The sequence below is a fragment of the Podarcis gaigeae genome (assembly GCF_964106915.1).
Source record: "Podarcis gaigeae genome assembly, chromosome: 13".
Classification (NCBI taxonomy): Eukaryota; Metazoa; Chordata; class Lepidosauria; order Squamata; family Lacertidae; genus Podarcis; species Podarcis gaigeae.
The window spans coordinates 21374298-21398963 of record NC_139689.1 but is presented as its reverse complement, the minus strand read 5'-3'; the positions used below and the strand labels follow the sequence as shown (position 1 = coordinate 21398963).

General features: G+C 42.3%; 1 protein-coding gene and 1 long non-coding RNA gene across 5 annotated transcripts in view; one reads left to right on the top strand and one right to left on the bottom strand.

Moving 5' to 3' along the window:
* The window catches only part of LOC310829504 (voltage-gated potassium channel KCNC1-like), a 64286-nt gene extending 50459 nt beyond the window's left edge, over positions 1–13827 (top strand). The window contains exons 8-9 of one of the 4 annotated variants that reach the window (XR_014557293.1): positions 1509–12412; positions 12444–13827. The gene's annotated coding sequence lies outside the window, so the exon portion shown is untranslated. Of the gene's footprint in view, positions 1–1508; positions 12413–12443 lie in introns of those variants that run through there. The other 3 variants (XR_014557294.1, XM_083708063.1, XM_083708062.1) reach the window with 3 other exon arrangements.
* On the bottom strand, positions 11825–24666 carry LOC310829518. The gene is made up of 2 exons (XR_014557302.1): positions 23694–24666; positions 11825–18486 (listed from the first exon to the last, which is right to left on the bottom strand). It is a non-coding gene; the product is annotated as an uncharacterized lncRNA (long non-coding RNA).

Sequence of the window (24666 nt, the reverse complement as noted above, 5' to 3'; positions counted from 1 at the left end):
CTGAGATTAAGAGTCCCATGGCCTACTGACTGAGCTTTCCCAGCTGACCTGTAGTCATTATTATTATTATTATTATTATTATTATTATTATTATTATTATCATCCCTGTATTATAGGATGAGAAGAAACAATGGCTTGCCAAGGCAGCTTCTTAATGGCCAAAATAGCCGTGATATTTAATGTGTCTTTTTGGGTTTCAAAAATGCAAAACAGCTGCTACTCGGGGCAGGGACTAATAATTATCAATATCATTACCAAGCAGGGAGGGAAAGTTTAACCCTTTCCTCCTTTGCTGTGGTCTTGACAAAAAGTGTTCCTTTTAAGCTGCTCTTTGCAGGAAGAAGAAACTGGGGCAAATGGGAGATTTCTTCACAGTGCGGTACAGTACCAGTTTCAGAGGCCGGATTCCCCCTCCCTCCACAGCTGTTGTGGTTCTAAACATGATCAGCTCCTTCCAGCTGATGCTAAGAGTTTTGTTTTGTTTTTTAAGGCTGAATGTTAAATGCAAAGAGGCATCCATTTTAGGTCACGTCTAGTTTGGCCCTCAGCAAGTTCAGTTTCAGCTAACAGCTCATGCTCTTCAAGACTGAGGCCACAGAGCTTCCAGTTAAGGAATGCTTTGGCTTAGAACTATGATTGTGGAATAATGTTTCCAACATGGAGGATCAAGCCTGAGACTGGTTGTAGAAGGTAACATTGATTTGGGAGATGGTCAAGAATGGTGGTATGAGAAGCAGGCAGGCACAGGCTGACTGACAGCCCAAGGAACCCAAACCAGGGTTGGCAGCTTTGCACAGTTTGATGGGACTTCTTGTCCGCATGTGGCATCTGAAGCTTGCTGAGCTGATAGCTACAACCCTGCCCTCTAGCAATCTAGAGCAACAGCACTGGGGAAGGGTTATAGTTCAGTGGCAGAGCACAAGCACTGTGTGCAGAACATCCTAGATTCAATTCCTTGAATTTCCAGGTGGCAAGTCTGAGAAAAACCTCGGCCTGAAACCTTGGAGAACTGCTGGCAATTAGAGTAAGATAGTGGGTGTGTTTGAACATCAGCCAGCGGCTTCATAAACCTTCATAAATTTGGCTTAATGTCATTTAACAAGCTATTATCTGATCAGCCAAAATTATCCTGGTTTGTTAATCAGCATCAAGACATAGTTCCTTGCTTCAGACCTAACAGGGAACTTTTGGTAAAAGCAAAATCTTTGCCAAATCCCAGGGCATGAAGGAAAGATCAAAGGAGAAGCACCAGGCCACAGTGCGCACCCACAGCTTCATTGAATGTATGAAGCCATCAACAAATCTCCAGATGTGGCCAGTGCTGAGCTAAGAGGACCAAGAATCTAGTATATCAGGCATATGAAGTGTAGCAGAGGGCAGCTCCCTCCTCTAGCATGCTGCTATGGTTGCTAGTGCCAGAGTCCCTACTGTGAGAGAGTCAGGGCCTTAACTTGACCTGTGTTCCTCTTCCCCTGTTCACTCCTTTCACTTCTCTCCTTTCCCCACAGCGCTTCCAACAGGCTATGAGAAGTCCCACAGCCTGAACAGCATTGCTGGACTGCGCCTGTCTCCGGCGCCCACTCCTTTCGGCTCGCCTGGTTCCGTCCGACGTCCCCGCTCGCCCATCCCTTCCATCCTATAGAGACGCACCAGAGATGCTTGGGGTTAGCTTGTATGTTCGTTTATTTTTAAAAAAATATATAGAGAAGAAAAAGAAAAAAAATAAGGTAATGCCAAAAAAAGGAAAAAGAAAACAAAGGCGGTCAAATGCATTGGAACAAGTAAAACACAGGAGGCATCTCACAGGTGGTGTTGCACTAAAGTTTGCACTTTCTGGAGTGTCCATGAGAATCCCGAGGCCTGAAGCCTTCTGTTCCCGTGGCTATGGATCAAGAGTGGGGCTTAAATAATTTACCGGCGGGAGGGTGAATGCGGGGGGCTGGCTTGCTCAGAAAATCCAAATACTCCGAAGAGGAGGAGGTCACTGAGAGATGGACACTGCAGGAAAGGGGCTCTGGCCCTCCTCTCTGGGTTGCCTGCATTTCTCCCCCTCTTCAACCTCACTAGAGTGCACGATTTTTCTCTGGCCCTGGCTTTGCGCTTTATTTCTCTCCCTTTAGTGCTCTTCCCCTTTTCATCATCTTACTCAGGACTGCAATGAGCCATAGAGCTTAGTGACAAACTTCCTTGGACTTCTCTCTCTCTCTCTCTCTCTCTAACACTGTAATCTGTTTTCAGTCTACCCATCCCCATAAAACATATTTCCAAGTGTCAAAACTCTCCACACTTTAGATATCCATCCAGTCTTTCTCTCTCTCTGTCTCTTTCTCTCTCCCTCCTTACTTACTGAGCAATTCTGGTTCTTTGAACACATGGACACTCCACAGTCTCCCTGGAGAAGGCCACTCCACCCATCTGCCTTTGGTCTTCTATTATCTTTCCTTGGAATTGTTCTCTTTTGTGCATGGATCTTCCATCAATCACAAGCAATAAGGTCAAGTGCTCCCTTCTGCCTGATGCATGATAATGACTTTCCTATGATGTAGATATTCCAAGAACACCCAAGTTCCTACAGATGAAGGAGCTGAGGGCAGGCATGGAAACCAGAATGTGGTTGGGGAGCAGGAAATTTCAGGATTTGACTGGGTCTGAAGGAGAAAGCTTAAGAGACCCAGCCTTCTTCCTTCACGTCTCCCCGCCCCACTTCTCTTCTGTTCCTTTTTTCGTTTTCCGCACACAGAAAAAAAACGATAATGGAGCACTCCTTGTTAAGGTGAGTGCTTTCACTGTGATTTTTTTCCTGATTCCATCCGAAGTTGGGATGGAGTGGCGCTTTGATCTGATTGCAAAAAAAAAAGGAGCGGGGAGAAATAAAGAGACTCAACAACAACAAAAATGAAATGCAGGAAAACAAAAATAAACCTATTTTTCAGCAGATATATATATATATATATATAGAACAACAGGATCAGAACATTTGTTGGCGACCATGTGTGGGGAAATATTTCACCTGTAAGCTTCTCCTGGAGCAACAGAATATGGGGACACATTATTTAGCAGCAGAGTACGGGACATATTATTTTTCAAAGCAATGCTGCTGAGACAGACAAAATAAAAGCTTAAGGAATAGTGTCGCCGAGCTAAACTATTTAGAATCTGCATTTTCCAAGCCAGCATGTATTTGCATGTGATACTGTAAGCGACAATATTTAATGTTATATGCAAAAACAAAAGAAAAAACAACAACACAAAAAAAGAACAACTACAACAAGAGAGAGAGGTATACTTTCCTTCTGGACTTGCAATGCCCTGCAACAATAAAAATCACCAAATTTAGCCAGTGCCCACTCCCCTGACCTGTTCCCATCCCGCAAGGGGGTTGGAGGCACCACACATTGTAGGAGCCTGGTGTATCCTAAAGGGCTTTTTCCTTCCCTGGGTGTGGGATTATTGATGGCTGTAAGATGCTGGCAAGGAGAGCTCTCTGTCACAGAGCAGAATTCAAAAGCCTCATGTTTGTAAGAAAATGTTTATAAATCTGAAACAATGCAAGAGGGAGGAGAATGTTGTGCACACTGTCAACTCATATAAGTAAGCCCCAGAGGAAAAGACAGGATGCAGCAAGGCTGGCGTTTTATTATGTGAGTGTTCAGAGAGTTGGCCCAGCAGGACTGCAAAAAGCAGTGGTTTTGAAGGGTGGCCAAGCTGAAAACAGGAAGTGAGAGATGCTCTGATGTGTTGCAAACTCCATACACAGAGGCATTCTCTGTAGCTGATGTATTTTCGTGAAAGAATTCTATATTGTCAGTGGGGTATAATACAGAGTGGCATGTTCCCTTTGTAGATGTTCTGGAAGATGGGAATCTTCAGTGCCTCAGCTACCATTAAAAACCGGTTCCCCAAGCAATTAGCAGTTGTAAAAGAGAAAAAAACCAAACAGCAAAGCACCACCGCTTGTTTGAAAAGTATAGGACCAATCTGACTGAATATTTTTTTAGGTGTGTTAAGATTTGCAAATTTGCACAGCTCCAGTTTTTCCAATTAATGCACTTTTGAAAAATGTAAAACTATGTTTTGTAAGAGGCTTAGGAAACGAAGAGTGAACTGTTGGAAGATGTCTCCTTACAGCTTTTAAAGAGAATTCCTCAACTTGGAAGTAGTTCTGGAGCTTGACTGAGCCAGTGATGGAGGCAGGGTGACCCGTGTGGCAGCCAAAATATTTTGTGTGTGGTCTGAAAGTGAGCTTAATAGGGGAGGATTCTGTCCTCAACCTTGTTGCTTGTTCCATAAGCAGTCTTAAAAGTCGCTCTCTAGGAACGAATATTATGCGTAGCTGAAGTGATTGGTATCCCATAGTTCAGTGCTGATCCTCTTGCTTCTTGTTGGCAGGCCTTGCATTCACAGGGTAAAGACATTCATATCCTTGATGGCTGATGTGTGATAGCCAGAGTTGCACAAAAACAAGCTATCTTGTGGTTATGAAATGGCAGCTGGTAGGCACTGGCCAAACTGATTTATACGTTAACCATTATTTACTCCATGTAAAGCCTGTGCTAAATGCATCACATCTTCATCAGCATCTGATTAGCCTTATGGAGTACAGAGCTGGTCTATTAAATGTTGACCTTAAAGGTCATAGATACCTTGTTGTCATTAAACTTATCAACACCAGTAGCTGCATATCATTGTGGTGGCCAAGTGATCAGCTCTCAGAGAGCTTAGAAACCTTTCCCCTTCCACCACTACACATTTGATAAAACATGTTTATTTGTTTATTTAAAATATTTCTGTCCCAACTTTCTATCTCTCCCAACAGGATGCCATGGCAGCTAACAAAAGTTACAGTACCACTGTAAAAATTCAAGAGCAAGATATGTTAAAAGAACATGTAGTTCCTTTCTCTTATGCTAACCAGACAGAAGCAAACTCATTTAGTTCAGACAGTGGGTGCTTAACCCATAGTCTGTGTCAAGCTATCCATAGTAAACAGTTACCAGTTCTTGACCAGTTGAAGAAGCTACCTACCATTCACATTTAAGAGATAAAATGACAAATACTCTTCTCTTATGCCTTCCATACTTTGATTCTCGTAACTAGTAGAAGTTCAAAATCTCCTCTTACTCATCATTGTAGCAGTATAAGTAGCCTGCTTTTTGTAGTTTAAGCTTATTACTCAAAGGATTAGGTCTGCTGTTGCCAAAGCTACATTTGTGCCCATAAAGACTTTAGAAACCTTTGTGTTAAATGAGGAGCAATAAGGCAAGCTAAAAGCAAACAGAAGAAGGCAACAGTATGTCCATTGAGAGAAGGACAATGGAGACAAGACTTCATTCAGACAATTATATCTCAGCCAGATAAATCAAAATATGAATGAGGCTTATGTCTGCACATGCAACCCCTTCCTCCATTCTCAGAGTATTGTAGTTAAACTTGGAATCCTTCAATTATTAACTGTATTTTTCCATTTCATTTGAACCAAGACACTATCATTATCATGTTCAGGACAGGACAGGACCTTAAGTCTCCTTCAGACTATGGTTTAAGATCCTGGCTTGTTCCAAGCCTGGCGACCATAGTTTCCCAGTTTAGATGAAGTAGGAAATTGTGGTTGATTCACAATTTCATGGTGTTGTGGCACACCAACAGTGCAAGAACAGAGGCAAAATGCTTGTATACATCTTGGCTTATTTAGCAGAGATATGATTGTCCAAAGTCAGCAATGGCTATTTTATTAGACTTTTGTCTGCATTGTACCCAGTTGTAACATTTTTTCACAGTCCAAATTGATCAAAGGAGTTATCTCACGTGAAAGTAACTTCTTTTTAATGCCCATAAAATAGCTCTCTTATAGATATAACCAAGGGGCTTCTGGGACTGATTTGAGGGTGTGGGAAGTCAGCCAACCTGAGAATCAATGACAGTCATGTGAATGAACCAGTTCCCCATTATTCTGAACTTGGAAAATCAGGTTTGTTCTGTGGTTAGTTAAAAAAACCCAGGACCAAACTATGCTTTAAAATCCTGGTTTATTAACTACCTGTTAGTTAGGCAAAATCACAGATTCCCAAATCTGGAAATAATGGGGAACTGTAACTAGTTCAAAAGTGGAAGTTTTTATCTTCTTTTTGTGCATGCAGAAAATGAAGAGAGGGGAGGACTGGGTGTGCTAGCTTGAGCTTTGTGCAGGCTTGCTCTCATAACAACAAGCCATTGTTTGCTATCATACCTAGATCGGACCTGGGAATGCATTTATGACAAATTATATCAGTTTATACCAATTAAACTCTCATAGCTCACAGGCACAAAAACTCTTTCCTGGGAATTGCAGTTGATTGTAAGGTTATTGGAAATTCTGTGTTAAGAGATCCTTATAAATCTTCCTCCATCTCTCAGTGCTATTGTCCCTAGTTTTCTTGGGGATTATGAACGAATATTAAACCAGTTCAGGTCTGTGGGGTGAATGCTTAGTTTGTTTTGTTTTGTTTTAACATTTCAGCCTTGATAATCCAGCTAAAGATAATCTGAATTTAGGATAACATAGTTGAAACATCAGTAAATAAAATATAAGAAAACAATAATATGAAATATAACCCCAACAATAGCAGATTAAACACTTCAGTATAAAAACCGAACGCCTGTCTTCACTGCCCATCTGGAGGCTAATAAAGATGGAGCTGAGCTGTCTTTCCTTGGGAAGAGTGCACTCCAGAGTCCTTGTATTACAGCAGAGAAGACCTTGCTTATTGTGTCCACCTGCTGCACATCCAACAGTATGCCCCATAATTCAGAATGGCCATTGGGCACCTGCTATTTCTTATATGTGTGTGTATTTGATTTCCAGACCACCTTTAGGGCCCTCTACTAAGGCAGCTACTAATTTATAAAACTCAATATATCACTAAAGTCAGAAACATATAAAAATTCCATAAAGCAGCAGAGTCTGTTTAAACAGCCTTGCATAATAACCTTTAAAATATTTAAAAATATTTCTAGCCAAGATAAATCCAATTTAAAACATCGTACTCAATATCTGTCAAAAGGAAACAACTTAAAGCAAATTGGTCTTTGGAACCCATTTGAAGGCATCCCGCAAACATTGGGGCCACAACAAAAGAGGCACTAACCCTCATGCCACCAACCTAATCAATCTTACTGACCAGGAGGGCCTCTGTAAATTACGGTAATCTCAGAGTTTGTATAGGTGAAAGTGCTAATTCAGATAACTGGGCCCCAAACCATTACAGCTTTAATGGTCAGTATCAAGTCTGAATGAATTTAACCAGCCCAAAGTCAATTCCAAGAGCCTTCCCAGTTGAAGGATGGATAAAAGCATTGTTAGATGCAACCAAAACGTTGCCACACATTGTTTACATGTTTCTAACACACACCATGAAATACATACTCTTAGTTTGTTTCTTATAATCTATTATTTTTGCAAAAGGATTTCAGGGCAAATGACAAAACACAGCATATCATCCATTAGTCAGCTGATTTTAATGGTATTCGTAGAGATTCTAGTTGTCATTAATATTAGGGTCTTGTTGTGTCGAATACGTTCATTATGTGCTAGCCTAGGGATTATTTACTTCCTCATAGGTAATTTAGGTTACAATTGTTCCTTTGGTCTAGTTAAGAGTGGAAGTTCTGTTGAAATCAGTGGGGCTATATTCTTACTAAATGTATTTCAGGATTAGAGCTGTGTTTTGTAGTTTGCGTAAACATCTCCTGATCTTGCTAACTATGCTCTCTCATCTTCATCAGCATGTGATTGGCTTCTCAGCATCACATGCTATTGAAATCATTCCATCGGTAGAATGCTGCCATGATACTAGCAAATGCCAGCAGTGACATATAAGGCCTAGTTTACATCAAGGTGGTCAATCTGTATCTGGGCTGTACCAGTTAAGATTGAAAATTGGAGCTTCCTTGAATTAATGCCACATACAAAAAAATAAATAAATCCAATAGCATAGAAAATTAGATGCCAAGGAAATGGGTTCTTCTAGCCAATATAGGTCCTTGATGATAGTTACATATCTGTGTGGAGCATTATTATTATTTTAGAGACAACCACTCAATTATGTGACCCATTCCCTGCAGTCCAGAATGCTACAACCATTGTGAGAACTACCCATCAGATGTTCATAGAGGCAGTAATTCAAAGGACCATTTTTCTTAATGATCTTTCAAATCTCATATTTCTACTACCCTGGTTAGCAACTAGGTAGGACTACTTTAGGAAGGGAATAAGGGGTGTTGGGCCAATGCTTACATCCCTTAAAAGTGGTCTGTGAGCATGTTCTGTTACACCAATGCCACTTTCTTTACACATTTTATGACTTTAGGTTGCCTCTGTTCATCCTTCAGGGGGCTCGACTTGACCCAGAAATATCCAATTGCTGTCCCGTTCTTTGTTTTCATCTAATTCTTATTGAGAAAGGAGCCTTGAGTCCAATAACAGCACCTTGAACCCTAGGGTTGCCATATTTCAAAAAGTGAAAATCCGGACATAAAAGTTTTAAGGAAATTCGCCAAAATCTACATTTCTGACAAGGATTGCCATACATCTGGATTTTCCCTGACATATGAGCAATTTCTGCCCAGACACTGTTTCTGATGGCCGAATACCAACTATGTCCAAGAAATTCCTGATGTATGGCAGCCCTACTGAATCCTAACCTCTGAACTTGAGGACTTTGTGGCCTGTATTCTTCAATGCAGTCTGTTTTTTAATGCAGAATAGTAAAACCCAGTGTTATTGAAAGTACACATTTTGGCCTGTAGGGTTGTGTGTGATTAACTATTTCACTCTGATTATTCCCCCCTCCCTATTTTCTTAAGAGCTACCACTCCCTATTTGGAAACCCATCCATCTCACATACTATGCAAACATTTCCCCTGCTTCTGCAGAGGCACATACATCCCACTCCTCCCCAAGAATCCTGTCTAACCTCAACCTGTAACCCCCCCTCCCCAGATAGTGGAAGCTCTTTATGCAACAATTCCTATGCAAAAATAAATAAAAAATAAATAGCTGACTAGATTCAGGAGAGTGATTGGGAGCCCCTATCCTCTGGCAAATTTGGGAGAGGGGTTAATTAATGCAAGCTCCTGTCTAAAATAAAATCCCCTTCGTGGTGCATTTTCCTCCTAACCACTTTTGGGCTGGGAAAATGGGGGGCAGTTTGTTAAGTTGGTCATATTGACCAAGATTTCCCTTTAAAGGACACACACAGTCCCATATTAAGTTGATTTAATAAATGTCCAGGTGTGTAACTGAGATAATGGGGTGGGGAGGCATTTGAGGGAAGGGGTGTGTTGACTAAGGCCGTAATCCTGTGGATTCTTACTAGGGAGTAGGTCCCATTAAACACAATGAGATTTCTAAGTAAACATACTTCGGACCCTGCTATACAAGTCTGCTCCCCTTTGATGTGGTGCCCTGCGCCACTCTACAATATTGATACCCTAAAACATAACTAAGCAAACAACAAGCCAGTGTGCTTTCTAACCTGCAGGTGCTCCTGCAGCATACGGCCTTCTTTATACATCATGGTAACTATAGATTTTCTAGAAATGACTCCCCACCACCACTTTAAAAGTTATATATGTAGGAGAGGAACGGGACTGGTTAGCCTTGGGACTTCTGTGTGTTTTGCATTTCTGCACTTTAAATCCTGCCTCCCACTCACCTATCAGGGTTAATGGGCAATTTCCTTTCACAACATTTTCATTTGTTGTAACTGGTTTCCTTCCTTTGTATGGTTTGGTTTGGCTGGTTTGTTGGAGCTGATCTTCATGTTCATGAAGTACAGCTCTCCTGGACTATACTACTTCAGAATACAGTGGGGGGTTTTCAGGGGGGCGGGTCAGTTTGCATAGGCTCATAAACAGCCACTAATTCATCTGGGATGAGTACAATTGTCTCCAGGTGAGCAATGGGGGAGGAAATTTCTGCAAACTGGATTGAAATAGGTTCTTTGCTTTTCAGTCTGTAGATGGCTTACATGACTACGCATGAACATGACTGCTAATATTTATTTGTTGATAGTAAACTTTGTGGAGTTGGTTTGCCAGTTTGAATGCTCCCCCATTTTAAAAATTGTGTATCTGTAGAAAACTAACATGTCAAGGAGAAGAGGAGCCTAGAATCAGCAACATGCTAGCTTTCTGTGGATTATTTTTATTTTGTTTTATTTATACCAGTCAAGCATTCTGAAGTAGTACAAGCCATCCTGCATCCTGAAATGGTGGAGTCCCATTAGAGCTGTACCACATGTGTTTTGCAAATTGGTTCTGAATGCAGAGACTGAGATAATGTTGTAACAGCATCTCTACCCAGAAGTACCACAGACCCAACCTAGTAATATTGTCACTTTATTTGTATGTTCTCCTTTTGGGGTAGTTTCTTCCCTGCCCAGATGAAGAAACATAATTTTTCTATGAAAAAAATTGTAACAGCAACATCAATGTTGCTCTCACATTCAGTATGTTAATTTTAGTAAAATCGTCTTCTCTTTTTTAGTATTTCTTTAGAAAGCATTTGACACTTACATGGCAATAGAAATATGTTTTTTGCAGCTTCAAAATACCTTGATTTCTTTTCAATTTAAACAATTTTGGTTTCTAAATTCATTTTGTGCAATACAGGGCTCATCCAGACTTCTGTTTGCCCCACTGCTTTCCCCTGGGGAAACCCAGGCCTAGTACTTAATCTTTAGCACTCAGTTTGAGCACCTTTCTGGGCTGCAGAAGACAAGCAGAAGTGTGGATGAGCCCATAGTTGAGTTGCCAAAAACGCCCCCCCTGCATTTTTAGGGAAAAAATGATTCATACATTTGAGTTGCCAAAAGAATGAAGCAAAGAATGTGGTTTTTTAATATAAAATATATATTCCAGGACATGGGGGAAATTAATAAAAAATAAAATGTGACCCCTTTTTGTAAGAAATATGGGGAAATACTAGTTGTCATTGATATTTTCCACATGCAGAATGCTACCAGCTCTCATTTTTGCTTCAAAAACCAAAACATGTATGCAATTTTTCAAATTTTTGACATTTCTGACCCCTCCCCTTCTCCAAAGCAGAACAAAACAATCAAATTCAAGCAAGTTTAAGGTGTTTACACCTCCCCTGAGATTTTCGGGGGGGGGGGGATAAGTTATGATTTAAGAAATATTTTTTTAACTTGAGACATGTTGTGTTTTATTTTCCGTTTGCAAGAAGAGATGAAGAATGTTGTTTTATAAACTTGCACATAAAATATTCATAAATATGGAGGGCTGGAAATTTTAAAATTTGAAGAATGTCATGGGTTTTGAACAAGCTATTAAAAAAAATAATCTGATTTGATTTGGTTTTCATCGAAGCCAGACTGAGATGTTGTATAGAAGAGTATTGATGAAGAGCAGCCTAGTGGGGGCCGAGTTGTGAAGGAACCATCTGGCATCTGCTTAGGGTAGAATGCAGCCCATAACTGAAAATGTCCAGCTCAACAAAGACTATGGGGTTAATGGTGTTTTACATCAGTATTTCACCTGCATACCCTGGTGTTAAACTGGGTACAGAAAGTGCACTTGTGGTAGTTGTTTGGTGAGCGTTCTTTGTGTATGGTTGCCCGCAGGGCTTCTTTTGGCCAGAGCTCGGAAACTTTCCAGAGCACAGCTTTGGAACACAAAAATCAGTAACACCTCTGAGGATGCACGGAGTGCCTTTCCTTCACTACTAACTACAATCCATCTCCAATAATCTGGGAGCTTCTGAGTCAGAGGGTGAGGCTTCTGAGAAGGCTTGTGCCCTGGCAGATCTTTTTTTAGGAGCTTATTTTAGAAAGCTTGCATGACAAATCTGTAGGTTGGTACAATGCGTATCAAGGTGAGAGTGCTTGTAGGGAGAGGGTGTCCTTCATGAAATCTATGAGCCCCACTCACTGACTCAACTTTAGCCAAAACATGCCCCACAGTTATTGTAAAAGGTAAGGAGCCAGGCCCCCAACCTCCCTGTAATTCAAGCACTGTGTAGCCAAACAAACAGGAGAGACACAGTCTAAAGACCTAAGAAAGACTTCATATGTTAACAGAGAAGTGAAGCGCTAAAGCTCTCTGAGAATCATCCTCTGCCCTCCACATGTTTTATTCCAAAGTCCTAGTCAGAAGTATGGGAGCTTTGGATGATGAATTGGCAAGGGAAAGGCACCCTGTACATGTTCAGAGGAATTATTCGCTTCAACCACTACCTGCAGTAGGAAAAAAAATGCACTTGCAGCTAGGGCATTATAGGAGAGGAGTGAATCCCAAGGCCAGATCTCCAGCTCAAGGTGGACAGGCTCAAGCACTAATGTGAATGTGAGTAAATGTCCCCAGGCAGTGCATGTGGTGGTTGTGAGTCAGTCTGAGGTGGTTCTAGGATTGTGTATTGTTGGCCCAAAGATGGATGCTAACAGCTGCCCACTAAGAGTGTGCAAGAATAAGCATGATTTATTTCCACTGTATGGTCTTAAGGTAGAAACAGCCCAGGACTTGCATGTCTGAAGCAGAAAATCCAAATGGTTCCTTCACCCCATGATTGTGAAAATAGTAAAATAAATAATTGACAACATATTGGTATTTATCTACGTGCCAGAATGTGCTGACTGCTTTGTCCTACGGGTGGTAGTTAGAAGCAGGCCTTGTAGCAATGAAGCATAAAACTGACCATGAATGATGACTGAAATTTCTCATGCAAATCTCTGCATTTGATTGAATATGGGCATTAGTGGAATAGTCCATTTGATCTTTTAGCCATTAGTGTAGGAGTAATTTGTATTTATGTCACTCTTTAGAAGGAAAGTAGTCTTTCAAGTCTTCAATGGCAGACTAGACCACATCTATCCAATCTGATGGATTAAGTTCACCCAGTAGCTGGAAACAGTTCTGATCAAAGGTGGGCTGTTTTTATTCAACATCCTTTAGCTCTGCCAAACTATGCCCTGTGTCTGTGTGCCTGTGCAACTGTCTGGGTGTGTCTGCTACAAGACAATCTCCCCTTACTTTTGCTAAGCTGGATACCTGCATCTAGGTGCATCCCCAAGGTGGGTGGTGGGAGGGGGGAAATATACATGGATAAAACCCTGATTCATTCTGGAGGTACAGGGGACAGAGTGCCCTATTCTCTTGCAAATGGTAGGGGTGATTGAGGCCTTGGAAGGGGAGGGGAGAGTAGACAGCAGGTGCTTGAGAGGGGCTCCTACCTTTCAGCACTGCTTTTCCCCAATGCTGGATTAAATTGGGAGCAAGGGTGAGATATGGAGGAAAGACGGGTGATTTCAGACTCAGGTTGGGTGTGGGCGGGGGGAGTGTGGTTTTGCCCCATGTTGGTGGGGGTGTGGCTTATTGGGGGGGAAGGTTGATTATGTTTGGCAGAGGATGGTGCCAAAAGAGGGGAAGGAGGGGTGGGCTCAGGGATGGTGGGGGAGGGACACAGAGCTATTTTTTCAAGCAGATGTAATATAATAATTATAATAATAAAATTTAGAAAGTGATGCTATTTTTTCACAAATCCCTCTTTTTCCCTCTTCCAGTTGCCACAGCAACATTTTTAAAAGTCCTGTACTGGAGGCATAAGGATTTCCCACGGGGCCAATCGAGGGAGAGAGGACCACTGAAAATGTAGGGGGTGAAGGAAGAGTATTATTTTGCCAAAAATAATAATAATGTAAGAGAAAGATTTCTTTGTGGTTTTCAAAGTGTTCTTCTCCCAAATGTGAGTGATCTTTCTTCTGCTCACACTGAGCAAAAATATTAAATCATGTCAATTGCTCAAGAGGAACAAAACAAACAAACTTTTATAATTTTTTTTATTCACCCAAAACTTTTCATTCTCTGAAAATGTGCAATTTGACTTTAAAAAAAAACAAAAAACTTTATCTACGCTCAATCCCAAAACTGAAACTTTAATATGGAATGCTATATTTTAATGCCTTGAAACTTGAAATTATTTTTTACTACTTTGTCATTATAGGTGACCAAAATAAATAAACTAGACCTGGAAAAAAATTTTAAATCCTAAACATTAAGTTTTCAGGAATTAAAGTGTTTAAAAAACAAACAACCAACAACATTTCTTTGATCATTCCAAAAAGAAATTGGACAGGAAAATTTCAAACAGTTCAAGAGAGAATTGTAAATGTGGGGGAGATGAACATTTCTCTGACACACACAACAGAAATGCCAGGGTCTTTATTCTACCCGACACCCCGTGGTATTTCCTTCCTTCACATGCAATTCATGTGCCAAAATGTTTTGAATTCTCAAATGAATGTTGAACTGTTACGTGTTGGGAGGCATTTGGTGGGGCTGGAGGGTCAATGGGGACAACATACACACTTGTATTAATGTTCCGAACCCCTTATCCCTTCTGTCTTTGTTTCATTCTTTATTTCTTCATGCTTCTCCACCTCCCGCACAGCCTCATTCTTCCTTCATTCTAGAGGAGCTGCCCTATTAGACTGTTGCAGCAAAACCAAACCAACCAAGAGTCTTGTTGTGGCACCTTAAAAACTCAATATAAGTTCGCTATAAATTCATGTCTTTAGTTTCAGTAATCCCAATTAACTGTCATGGGCTTCTCCCAAAAGAATCCCAAGAAATTTTAGCTTGGTGAGACTCTTCCACCCGACTCTTGTACTTTCATTACTACAATTTCCCAAGACAGAGGGGAAGATTATTAAACTAGTTTCTGTCTTTGGTGTAGATAAGAGCTAACAAATTTATTGTGATGGATGCTTTCTAATTAAACAGGGCAGTCGCCTGTACAAGTTCCTGCTGCAATAAACTGTTGTCTTTAAGGTGTCACAAGAATAAGATTCTTTGTTATTGTTTTGCTAGGTCACACGGCCTCCTTATTGTCCTCTTGACAGGAAATTATTTCTAAGAATTTAAATTTTGCTCATTCATTCCATTCACATCCAAACCATTCTCGGTTCCAACGAAATAAGCAAAGTATGTTCTCTTTCCACTCCCTCCCCGCACCCCAACTTGCCTTTCAAAGGACTTGAAGATGAAAAGACAAGACAAGAACACAGGCTTAGAAAGAAAACCCACAAGTGAGGAACTGGTGACTTGCCTCTGTCCAGCTCTGGGCACTGGTATCTGTGGAAGGAAACAGACTGTTCCACATATAAGTATTCCTAGCTAGATGGGCACCTGCATGTGCAACTAAGTGTTCCACATGCAGTTCTGTCCTCGGATCTGGTAGGAGAACCTCTTTTAAAAAGCTAACATCCCAATGATTGACTGCTTTGGAGGTGGAGCATGGATTCACTTACCCTTCCATGCCAAATAGCAAATTGGTAGGGTTTCTCGTTCTGCTTTTAAGAACTGAATGTGCACAGCCCCATTTCTGCACATGCTCCAGGGGATCCCACAGAACAACTTCTGGCAAAATGCATCAAGAGTTTGCAATCCTGTGTGTGCACAGAAATTGTGTCTGTCTGTGTATATACATATGCACACAGACGTACACAAGCATAGGGCAAAGCTGCTGCACACGCATACATACTTGCGCACACAGGGGTAATAATAAAAGAGTACAGTTGCAGTTTGCATGGATAATCTCTCTCTCTCTCTCTCTCGCTCTCTCTCACACACACACACACCAAAAAAAAAACAGTACTAGAGACCCATGTGAGAAAGCATCCCGTTTTTCAGAAAGGCAACAATCACATTGGCACTGAGCACATAAGCATAGGTAATAACTTCCACACAACCATTTCTCCAAATACACATACATTCCAAAAGATGTGCACACCATCAGAAAACAAAAGTGGTTTGCATACACATTGTGTCTCACCAAAGCTATCAGCACATAGGGCCCCTCCAGAAATTCTTTTTATTGCTCATTCATGACAATTTGTGCCCCTGATGCTATTAAGGTAGTCACACGTGATCCCGCTTTCAGTATTGTTTGTCCCGACAAAGATTTTGTGTGCAATCACACTGCTTCATTTCCAAGCAGTGCATAGCTTGTAACTTCCTCCTGAAATCCCATAGCTTTCTATACCCCAAGCGTTCTGGTTTATTTTTGTCCCAGCTTTGTTGCATGATTGCTCTTTTGGCCAGCAATAATGTGGTAACATTGGGGAAGCATTGCAGAGCAAACTAAAGCAGAATAAACCTACCACTAATGTACTATTGTGTCAAGAACATGTTGCAGAACATACCCACAATAAAAACAACCATCTGGAGGGTCCCTATATGTTATATAAAGCAGCCCAAACCAATTTAACTGCTATTATAGCTGCTCCCAAGATTCCCGGGTTGATACTTTTTGATGTGTTGAATGTTCACAGTTTGACCTTCTCAATAGGGTTTCCAGCTTTTTCTACTATTCTCTCTAGCTGTGCCCTAAACAATAGCTTGATCAGCAACTGGCAGGCAGCAGGGTGGCCACATGTCAGACTTTACAGAAAATATTCCTCTATTTGGAGGGATGTCTAGTCCTAGTTCAAAGCTTTTAAAAAATCCTAATAAGGAAAGCAGCAGGGGCCTTGAAGTGGCTGGTCAATTTTTAACACCTGGACAGAAAACTCAGCAGGCACATGGGTTATGGTCTTCCTAATTTTGGTGAGATATGTTGTATTTGGATTTAACTTATAGTAATTATGTCTAAATTTGCATCTATATATCTAAAGTAGCAGTTTTAAATTTAAACAAACCTATACCCCTTTTGTCCTCTGTTTTGGACAACATATAAGGGCCCACCCTAGCAAGCAATAACATTTATGTCCATAATTACCAGTGCCAACTGAAAATTTGGAAATCCAACTTACTTAGCTGCTGTTAAAAAAATCACTTGTTGAAGGAAAGGGTTTTTTTTAAAGAAGCAACTAATTTGCATTTGCAGTGTAATAAATGTATTGTCTAGATGACCTGCATAAACTGGTTTCTCTGCCATGGCTTCCCACACTGTCAGCTGAGTAGAGTAAGAAGAGGCCAAAGCTCTCTTAACAGAAATAAAAAATTAGTAGCCTCTTCAAAGTACAGTTCTCTGAGGTCCATGGAAGAAGCCATGGCCATTAAACCTATTTATTACTGGTTTAGGTTGTAATACACATGTGTCCCCTAGGGATATACTTGAAGAAACATTCATGACTGGGTAATCCACACTCAGTATTCACACACTGGGCAACACACAGAAGTGTGTAGCCCATGCATTTACGCACAAACCAGCACATCTATGCAAAGCATGGGCTGATGGCCCTCACACTTGCCCACATAATTCTGACTCACATTCTCAGGGCATATCCACACTATAATTTTTTAAAATCAGTTATAACAAAGATTCAGATGTCATGGCAACCCCCAACGAATTCTGGGAACCGTAGTTTGGTGAGGGTGCCGAGACTTCTTTGTTAGAGATCCCTAGCCCCCCACATAAAACTCCAGTTCTCGGGGTCCCCTGGGGAGGCAGGTGTTGATAATGCCCACTCTCAACACAGATATAAAGAAAGCATATATATACATGTACACCCACAGTCAGAGAGTAGCAGGACCCCACAATATGCAAACCATCTAGCCAGACATGTGCACCACATCACCACAACCGCATCAGTCCCACACTTTGCAGCTGTTTCTTGTGGGCCATTGAGTTTTCCCATTGCTGGGCTGGGCTACGGGGACAGAAAGGCAGCCATTTTGGACTGCAATACAAGGAGGCAACATTGCTCCTCTTTCAGAGACTTTTATGCTGCTCCCTCCATCGCACACATGCTCTCCCTTGTGGAAGAGCTACCGCCAGGTCAATCTCATACAGAAAGCAATAAACCAGCCCCCATTGCCAGCCTGTCCCAATAAGGGAGAGGCTCTCTGTACACAGCAATGCACTCTCACACTCTGCCTTGTGGCGACAGGACAGCACGGGGCATCAATTGCATCACATCACCCTCTCTCCAAAGCCAGCCAGTTTGACAAAGCCCCTTTCATCCTTCTCACCTATGCCCTTTTCTCCTTCCATTGTGGCTTAGACTCAACTATCCCTTATCATTCTACCTATTCCTTCTCAGTCACAGCCAGCAAGCCCCTATTTTCTCTTTCCGCTCATCCAGTCCAACATATACCCATCAGTTTACCCAGCCAATTGTCCATGGCCCACATATTTTCCCATCCACCTTTCTAGTTTCCTTCACATTTCTCCCCCCCCCCCCCCCCAAGTCAATCCAGCTCAAACATCACATTAAATCAGAATGTATTTCATCAGTAATTTCACCAAAATATGTAGGAAAGCCAGAGACCTAAGTTGCTGGCAATCTCCCATATTTTATCCATCCATGCCGCATGGGTTCTTAAAGTGACTCACCAATTCTTCTGTCTTTATGAAGTCATGCACATCATATTCTCCAAGGCTGATCCATCCTCGTAACAGATTTGTACGTGATCTTGGTGATACTGGCTCCAGTTTGCACCATGGCTACGGTTTGCATCCACTCCGTCATAATCTATTCATGCGTTCTGTTGGTGAACATCGTCATTAAGCATTTGTCCATTTTTCCCTTCCCATTTTTCACCTCTCTAGTCCTCCTTCATTAACTTCTTCACATGCACCCTGATGCCTCATTTGTCTTGTACTGCAATTTGCCCAAGAGAGGGAGGGATTAACCAGCGAAATCCAGGCCTGTTGAACCTAGAAGGAGCAACTGGGCCAGACTGGTTTTGGTTGCTCACTACCACCCACCCTTGCATCCTTCCATTAACATTCAACTCTGGTGCTACAAGGGACTCCTGGATGAGGGTTTGGGCCTGTGTTCCCCTGAAAACTCTGTTAAGACCTGGCCCTGCCTCCCATCCCTTTGTATCTCCCCTTGATGGAGATAGAGAGGGAGGTGCATCTCACCTTTTTCCCATTCACAGTGATCTTTTTATTTCTTCTCTCATTTTACATTTCATCCACTCTGCTTCCCCATCAACACTCCATCCTCCCCCCCAACCCTTATCGTCCCCTGGTCTTTGGTCTCTGGGACATTATACTGTCTGCATGAGCTGACATGCCGAGGTTACAGCATGTAATAAAATTATTTCCTTTTCATTTAAAACTTTCAAAAAAAACAACAACAACCTGCATCCAGACTATTATTCACAGGAGGAAAGAGGGTTGGAGGGAGGGACATGGAAGAAGGAAAGCTGGCTTGATGGTGCAACCTGTACTATTTCCTCTTTGTTCCTCTGTTGGCCAAAGAAGACAAGATGACAGCACAATAGGTAAACACCACCCTAGAATACCAGCACCATCAAGGGGATTCTTCCCTAATCAGCAGAGGAAGAAGATTAACACATGTAGTGCTGCCCTAATCAGCAGAGGAAGAAGATTAACACATGTAGTGCCTGCAACAGATGGCAGCTGGTTGTGGTGTCTGACCTGGAAGAGGATTGCAGGCTACAGGAAGTGTCCCCTTGCCTGCCCTTTGCTTTGAAATCTTAAGGTCTTTCCAGATCGGAGGCTGGGGTGGGAGTGGGAAGCACATGCTATTAAGTGCTAAATAAAACAATAGACCCAGCACCTATGGCACTACATCAGTCCCCACACCTTGTTGCTGTGGAAGATAGGCATTCCATTGCAGGGGATCAAGAGTGTGTGACCTCTTAAAAAGGGGGTGGGACTGGTTAGACTCAGAAATAATGACTGGCCAAAAAACACTCTTCATGGTTGTTTGGGGCATCATCATTGGGGATTTGAACCTAGGACTCTGGGCCAACACTTCACAGGTTCCTATTACTGCTGCAGCTGTGGCAGGGGGCTGCATCTTCCCTTCAACACAGCCTTGCAGACTGAGTGCAGAGAAAATGTGATTTTTCACATTTCACATTCACATAGTAATGCACTGGTTGAGGTTACAGTATTTCAAATGTGAAGAAGTCGGAGGGTCATGGATAACTGTTCCACAATTCCTCTGCAAAATCACCACCACCAAGGAATACCCTTATCACCCAACAAAGAAATGATTCACACATACAACCAAACAAACCACAGCTTGGCTCTACATGAACAAGCCTAGCAGCACTCAAGCTTATGTGCTCCCTCCTTCCCTCTCACACATACCAGCTCCTTTCTTGATCTGTCCAAACCATTAAACACTGGTTTCTGATCCTGTTTCACAGGGAAAGTACAAACCATATTTTGCCAGTTCAGGCAAACCAGCCAACAATGGTTTGCCATAAACCAACGAAGAAGTAGGTATGCCACCTCTTAAAGATATATTTGCCTTTTTCTGTGATTGGTTTTGACTGCATTGCAATTTTCCAAAGCAATCTTACTGCTTTTGAGGAGTTGGGCTCTTTTTCCTGGATCAAAGAAAAACTCTGGGTGACAGACTTATGCAGGAACTCTCAGCTAATTTGCAAGTGAGTAATGACAAAGCTGAGCTGCAATGGAGGGCCTGTGAACATCTATCACCCACATCTGTTAGGCTCAATGAAGATCACACATGGCAGTCCAAATCAACTCAGTCTCAACCTTTGCTTCCATATGGATGTTGCCACCCCACAGGATCCAACATCTGCAGTAGGGGTGACTTTTAGAAAAACCAGTGTTTAATCTCTACAAATGAGGTGCTGTAGTCCAAGCACCCCTAGGAACTATCATCTGGGAATGCCTATGCATTACTCAGAAAATGACCAAGTTGTTGCAATACCTTAAATATGCTATACCATTTAACATGGAACCAGCAAATCAAATGGAGCCTGTCAGCCACCTAACTCACTTGTCACCAGGAGCTCATTAACCTGCTGATTTTTTAGAATCACATATAGTGGAGAGACATTGACAGGCAAACAGCAGGCCACACGATACACGGCTGCTGAGAATGATTAGCTGGTAAGTTATGAGCTGCACAGGCCTGCATTAAAGCATAACCCAGATCTAAAGTCAAGCAAGTAGCATCTCTGCAGAATTTCTAGCCTATCCGTTTAGATTGCTCGTAGCATCTGTGAGGATTGGGCAGTCTCATCACATTGACTTTTTACTTTACCCAAGTCAGTTCCAGCACCTTTTCCTGCCCTGACATTGATGCTTAACAAAAATGTTTATATATCCGAGTGCCACTGAACAGATCACACCAAGGGATCCCCCATTGACAAAGATGTCCTCGTTTTGAATCTCATTATTCAAGCCCTTGTAAAGTTTCTGCATCTCACTTGGCTTTCTTTATCCTGCAAGTGCATCAAACAGCTGCTGGGAGGCTGCCCGACAGACTGGACCACGTCTACACAACGCATTATAATCTGTCTTGAAACTGGTTTAATTCTGGCTCCCCAGCCTGACCAAAGGATTGTGGGAATGCTTTGCTAAACTGCTCTTAAGTTTTGCATAAAATGTGAGTCTGAAGGTTAGTTTGGTTCAGAGCCATGGCAAACAGGTTTTGAAAACACTTTTTAAAGTTTGTACCATAGACAAGGGATAGTATTCAGTGAAGTCAGGCTCACCGCACACACTGATATTAATTAAGTTGAGTTAGCAATATCTATTCACTTCAATGGGTCTTCTCTGAGTAGTACTAGTGTTGGATACCACCTATGGTATGTTTGCTCAGCTGCTTATGCTGCTTCATAACATCTTCTACCGCAGTGCTATCAACCCAACTTGGAACAGTCACCTTTTTAAAAGCGGCAGCATCAGCACCATCAACAAAGATTAGTCCACAGCAGGGATGGCTGCTGCCCACGGGGACTGGGAAAGCAGAATGCAGAGAGTCCAATAGTAGGCAGAGCTGGAGCCAATGAGAAGCAGAGCCAGCTAACTCTAGCTTTGAGTCTTTCAGCCTAAGGATGAGAAAGCTAACAGGCAGTGGCACCTCCTGGAGGTTGGAGGTGCAGTATCCCATTTGTCCTAATGGACCAGCCTCCACTCCTACACAGGCCTATTTAATTCTTTATAACATCAGTCACTACGCAGAAGCAGCAAAACGATCAAATATATAAGTACTTCTGAGGAAACTGGGGTAGGGGTGGGGGATGGGGGGAGAGCTATGCCACCTATGCAAATGACTCTCCTCTGCCTACCCTAAATGGCACCCTTGAATGGGATCCCAAGCTTTACGGGAGACAAATTCGTCATCTCTGCCCTTGTTTTTGAGCCAGCTGTTTTTATTCTTTAATGAATCGGATCCCCCATTAAATGGATTCCGCGTCCTTCCAAGGGGCCCTGGTGGAATTGGGATGCTTCTGCGGTTAGCAAAGAGGCTTCTGGGCCTCCCAGCCACCGACGGGAAATGGCTTTTGGCTGGCAGCACAGGAGGACTGGCCACTTGCCAAATCCCTTGATCTATGCCAGGAACTCCTTGAGCCCAGCCACGGACAAGGATATTGGCAGAGAAAAACGCAGACAGATTGTAGGGGGAACAGGAGCGGTGAGGACAAGGGCCTGTCAGAATTGGTGCCCTCCAGATATGGAAAATACTGCACACGCACCTCCCTCGGAAGGGCACGTGTAAACCAGGCATTATGAACTAGTTTAAGGATGCAATGCCATACACAATTAAACACATTTAAGCCTCATTGAACTCAGCAAGATTTAACTTCTGAGGGGACTTACACAGAATGGTGTTGAAATGCTAAGCTTGGCTGTCGTGGCCGCACCAGCTAAGGAACTTTAGGAAACTTGAGTTTTGTAAAGAAGCCAGTAGCGTTTCCAACCACAAAATTATTTCAGCTACATACTCAGTACTTTTGCATCCAGGTTCATTTTCTGGTACTTGGTTGAATGTCAAGTATTTAAAGTCTGGTGGTTTTTGCTGTTAATAAATATACAATGATGCTCCTTGGATCATTATCACAAGCACACACACACACACCTCTTACCTTTTTCGACAGGCCATCTAAACATTATTTTTATAAGGCTATGATGCAGAGGAAGCTAAAATGGGGGACAAATCAGGCCAAGGAACTGAAGCATTTCATTAAGAGACATTCTTATCTTTCCCCTCATAATTTGAACACAGGTTAAATGTGCATGCCAATCCTGGTCAGAGCCTCTTAGAAGCAAACTTAAAACATATTGCACTCCACTAGGCCCCAAATGCTGGCTCACCAGGAGGAGATCCCTCTAATCTTCCACCTCCAGACCAGTCTGAATCCAACCTGCTACTGATGCTGACCAGTCATTAAAAATAAAAAATCAACAACTACAAGTTAGAAGTGGCCAAGGATCACGAACACACAATTCTCAGCACTATCATACAAAAAAAGGAAATTCTGGAGCAACCTATGTCAACTGAGCTTCAAAACTGTTGGGAAATGCCTCAGCCATACACAGTATATCCAAAGAGAGCTGAAGGTGGCATGGTTGAAACATCATTTCCTCACAGTGTAGGTGCTCAATTACAGTGGTACCTCGGGTTACATACGCTTCAGGTTACATTCACTTCAGGTTACAGACTCCGCTAATCCAGAAATATTACCTCAGGTTAAGAATTTTACCTCAGGATGAGAACAGAAATTGCGCGCCGGCAGCGAGAGGCCCCATTAGCTGAAGTGGTACCTCAGGTTAAGAACAGTTTCAGGTTAAGAATGGACCTCCAGAACGAATTAAGTTCTTAACCTGAGATACCACTGTATTTCCATGGACGACTGGCCAAAACAGATTTTCCCACCTGAAGGTGCAAAACCTGTGAATACAATAATGCTCACCAGGCAATTATGCTTCTATGATACAACTTTCAACTCACCTGACAAAAATCTTCTCGACTCCTGTTTTACGTGTGCTCTTAATCCGACTTCAAATAAGTTCCAGGCTATTTTAGGAGTCTTGAGGCCTAGTTCTGCAGGCCAAAGCAAACATGAGGGTGCAACCATCCATACTGCCTGTACTGACTGAAGCTGGAGTGGGGAAATGGGGGGGGGGTGTGGAGAAATTGTGTTCTTGCTGTTCTCTGTAGCTTTAAGGCTAAGCAATTTCCCCTCACAGTCCCACTTCAGTATGGGAAGTAAGCCAGGCTTAGAGAATATTGCTTAAAGCAACAAGAGTGTGGAAAGGAAAGGCTGGAATGAGAGACACAGTCTGCTCCCCTAACAAATATGAATTTCATGTAAAAAACAGGCACCCACCAACACAGCCCTGTTTTATATGTAAATGAAGCCAGACAAACTGATAAACCATACACAGCTATTACAACTGGTACAGTCCTCACAGAGGCAGTAACTCTGTGCCTGGGTTGTACCACTTCAGGTGGTAGTTCGCATAACTCCGTACAAATGGTTTTTTAAAAAAAATCTGTAGAAAACTTGCATAGCAGCAAAGAAGAGTAGGATAGATCCCTATTCTTGCTGACACTGTCAGGTTTCTACGTGTAGGTCTGTTTTTGAGAGAGGAAGAACATTCAGTCATGGTACCTTCTCACCCACACCTGTAGACTGGAATGGTACAGTCCAGACACCGACTAACCATGGTTGGTGGTGTCTGGGGTGGAAAAAGTCTTAGGAACCATAGCGTGTCGCTAAGGTTTACGGGGAGGATATACTGGACGCCACAGGAATCATAGTTCCCAGATGCATTGACACATTCCTCTCCCTCCCAGGAGGAAACGGAGGGGACAACCCCTTTACAGCTTCCTAGCTTCCTTGTTTTTGCTCCTTCGTTTGTGTTCCTTCATAGCTAATTAAATGTCTTAGCCCAGAGGGGCTGAGTTAATGAGAACTGAG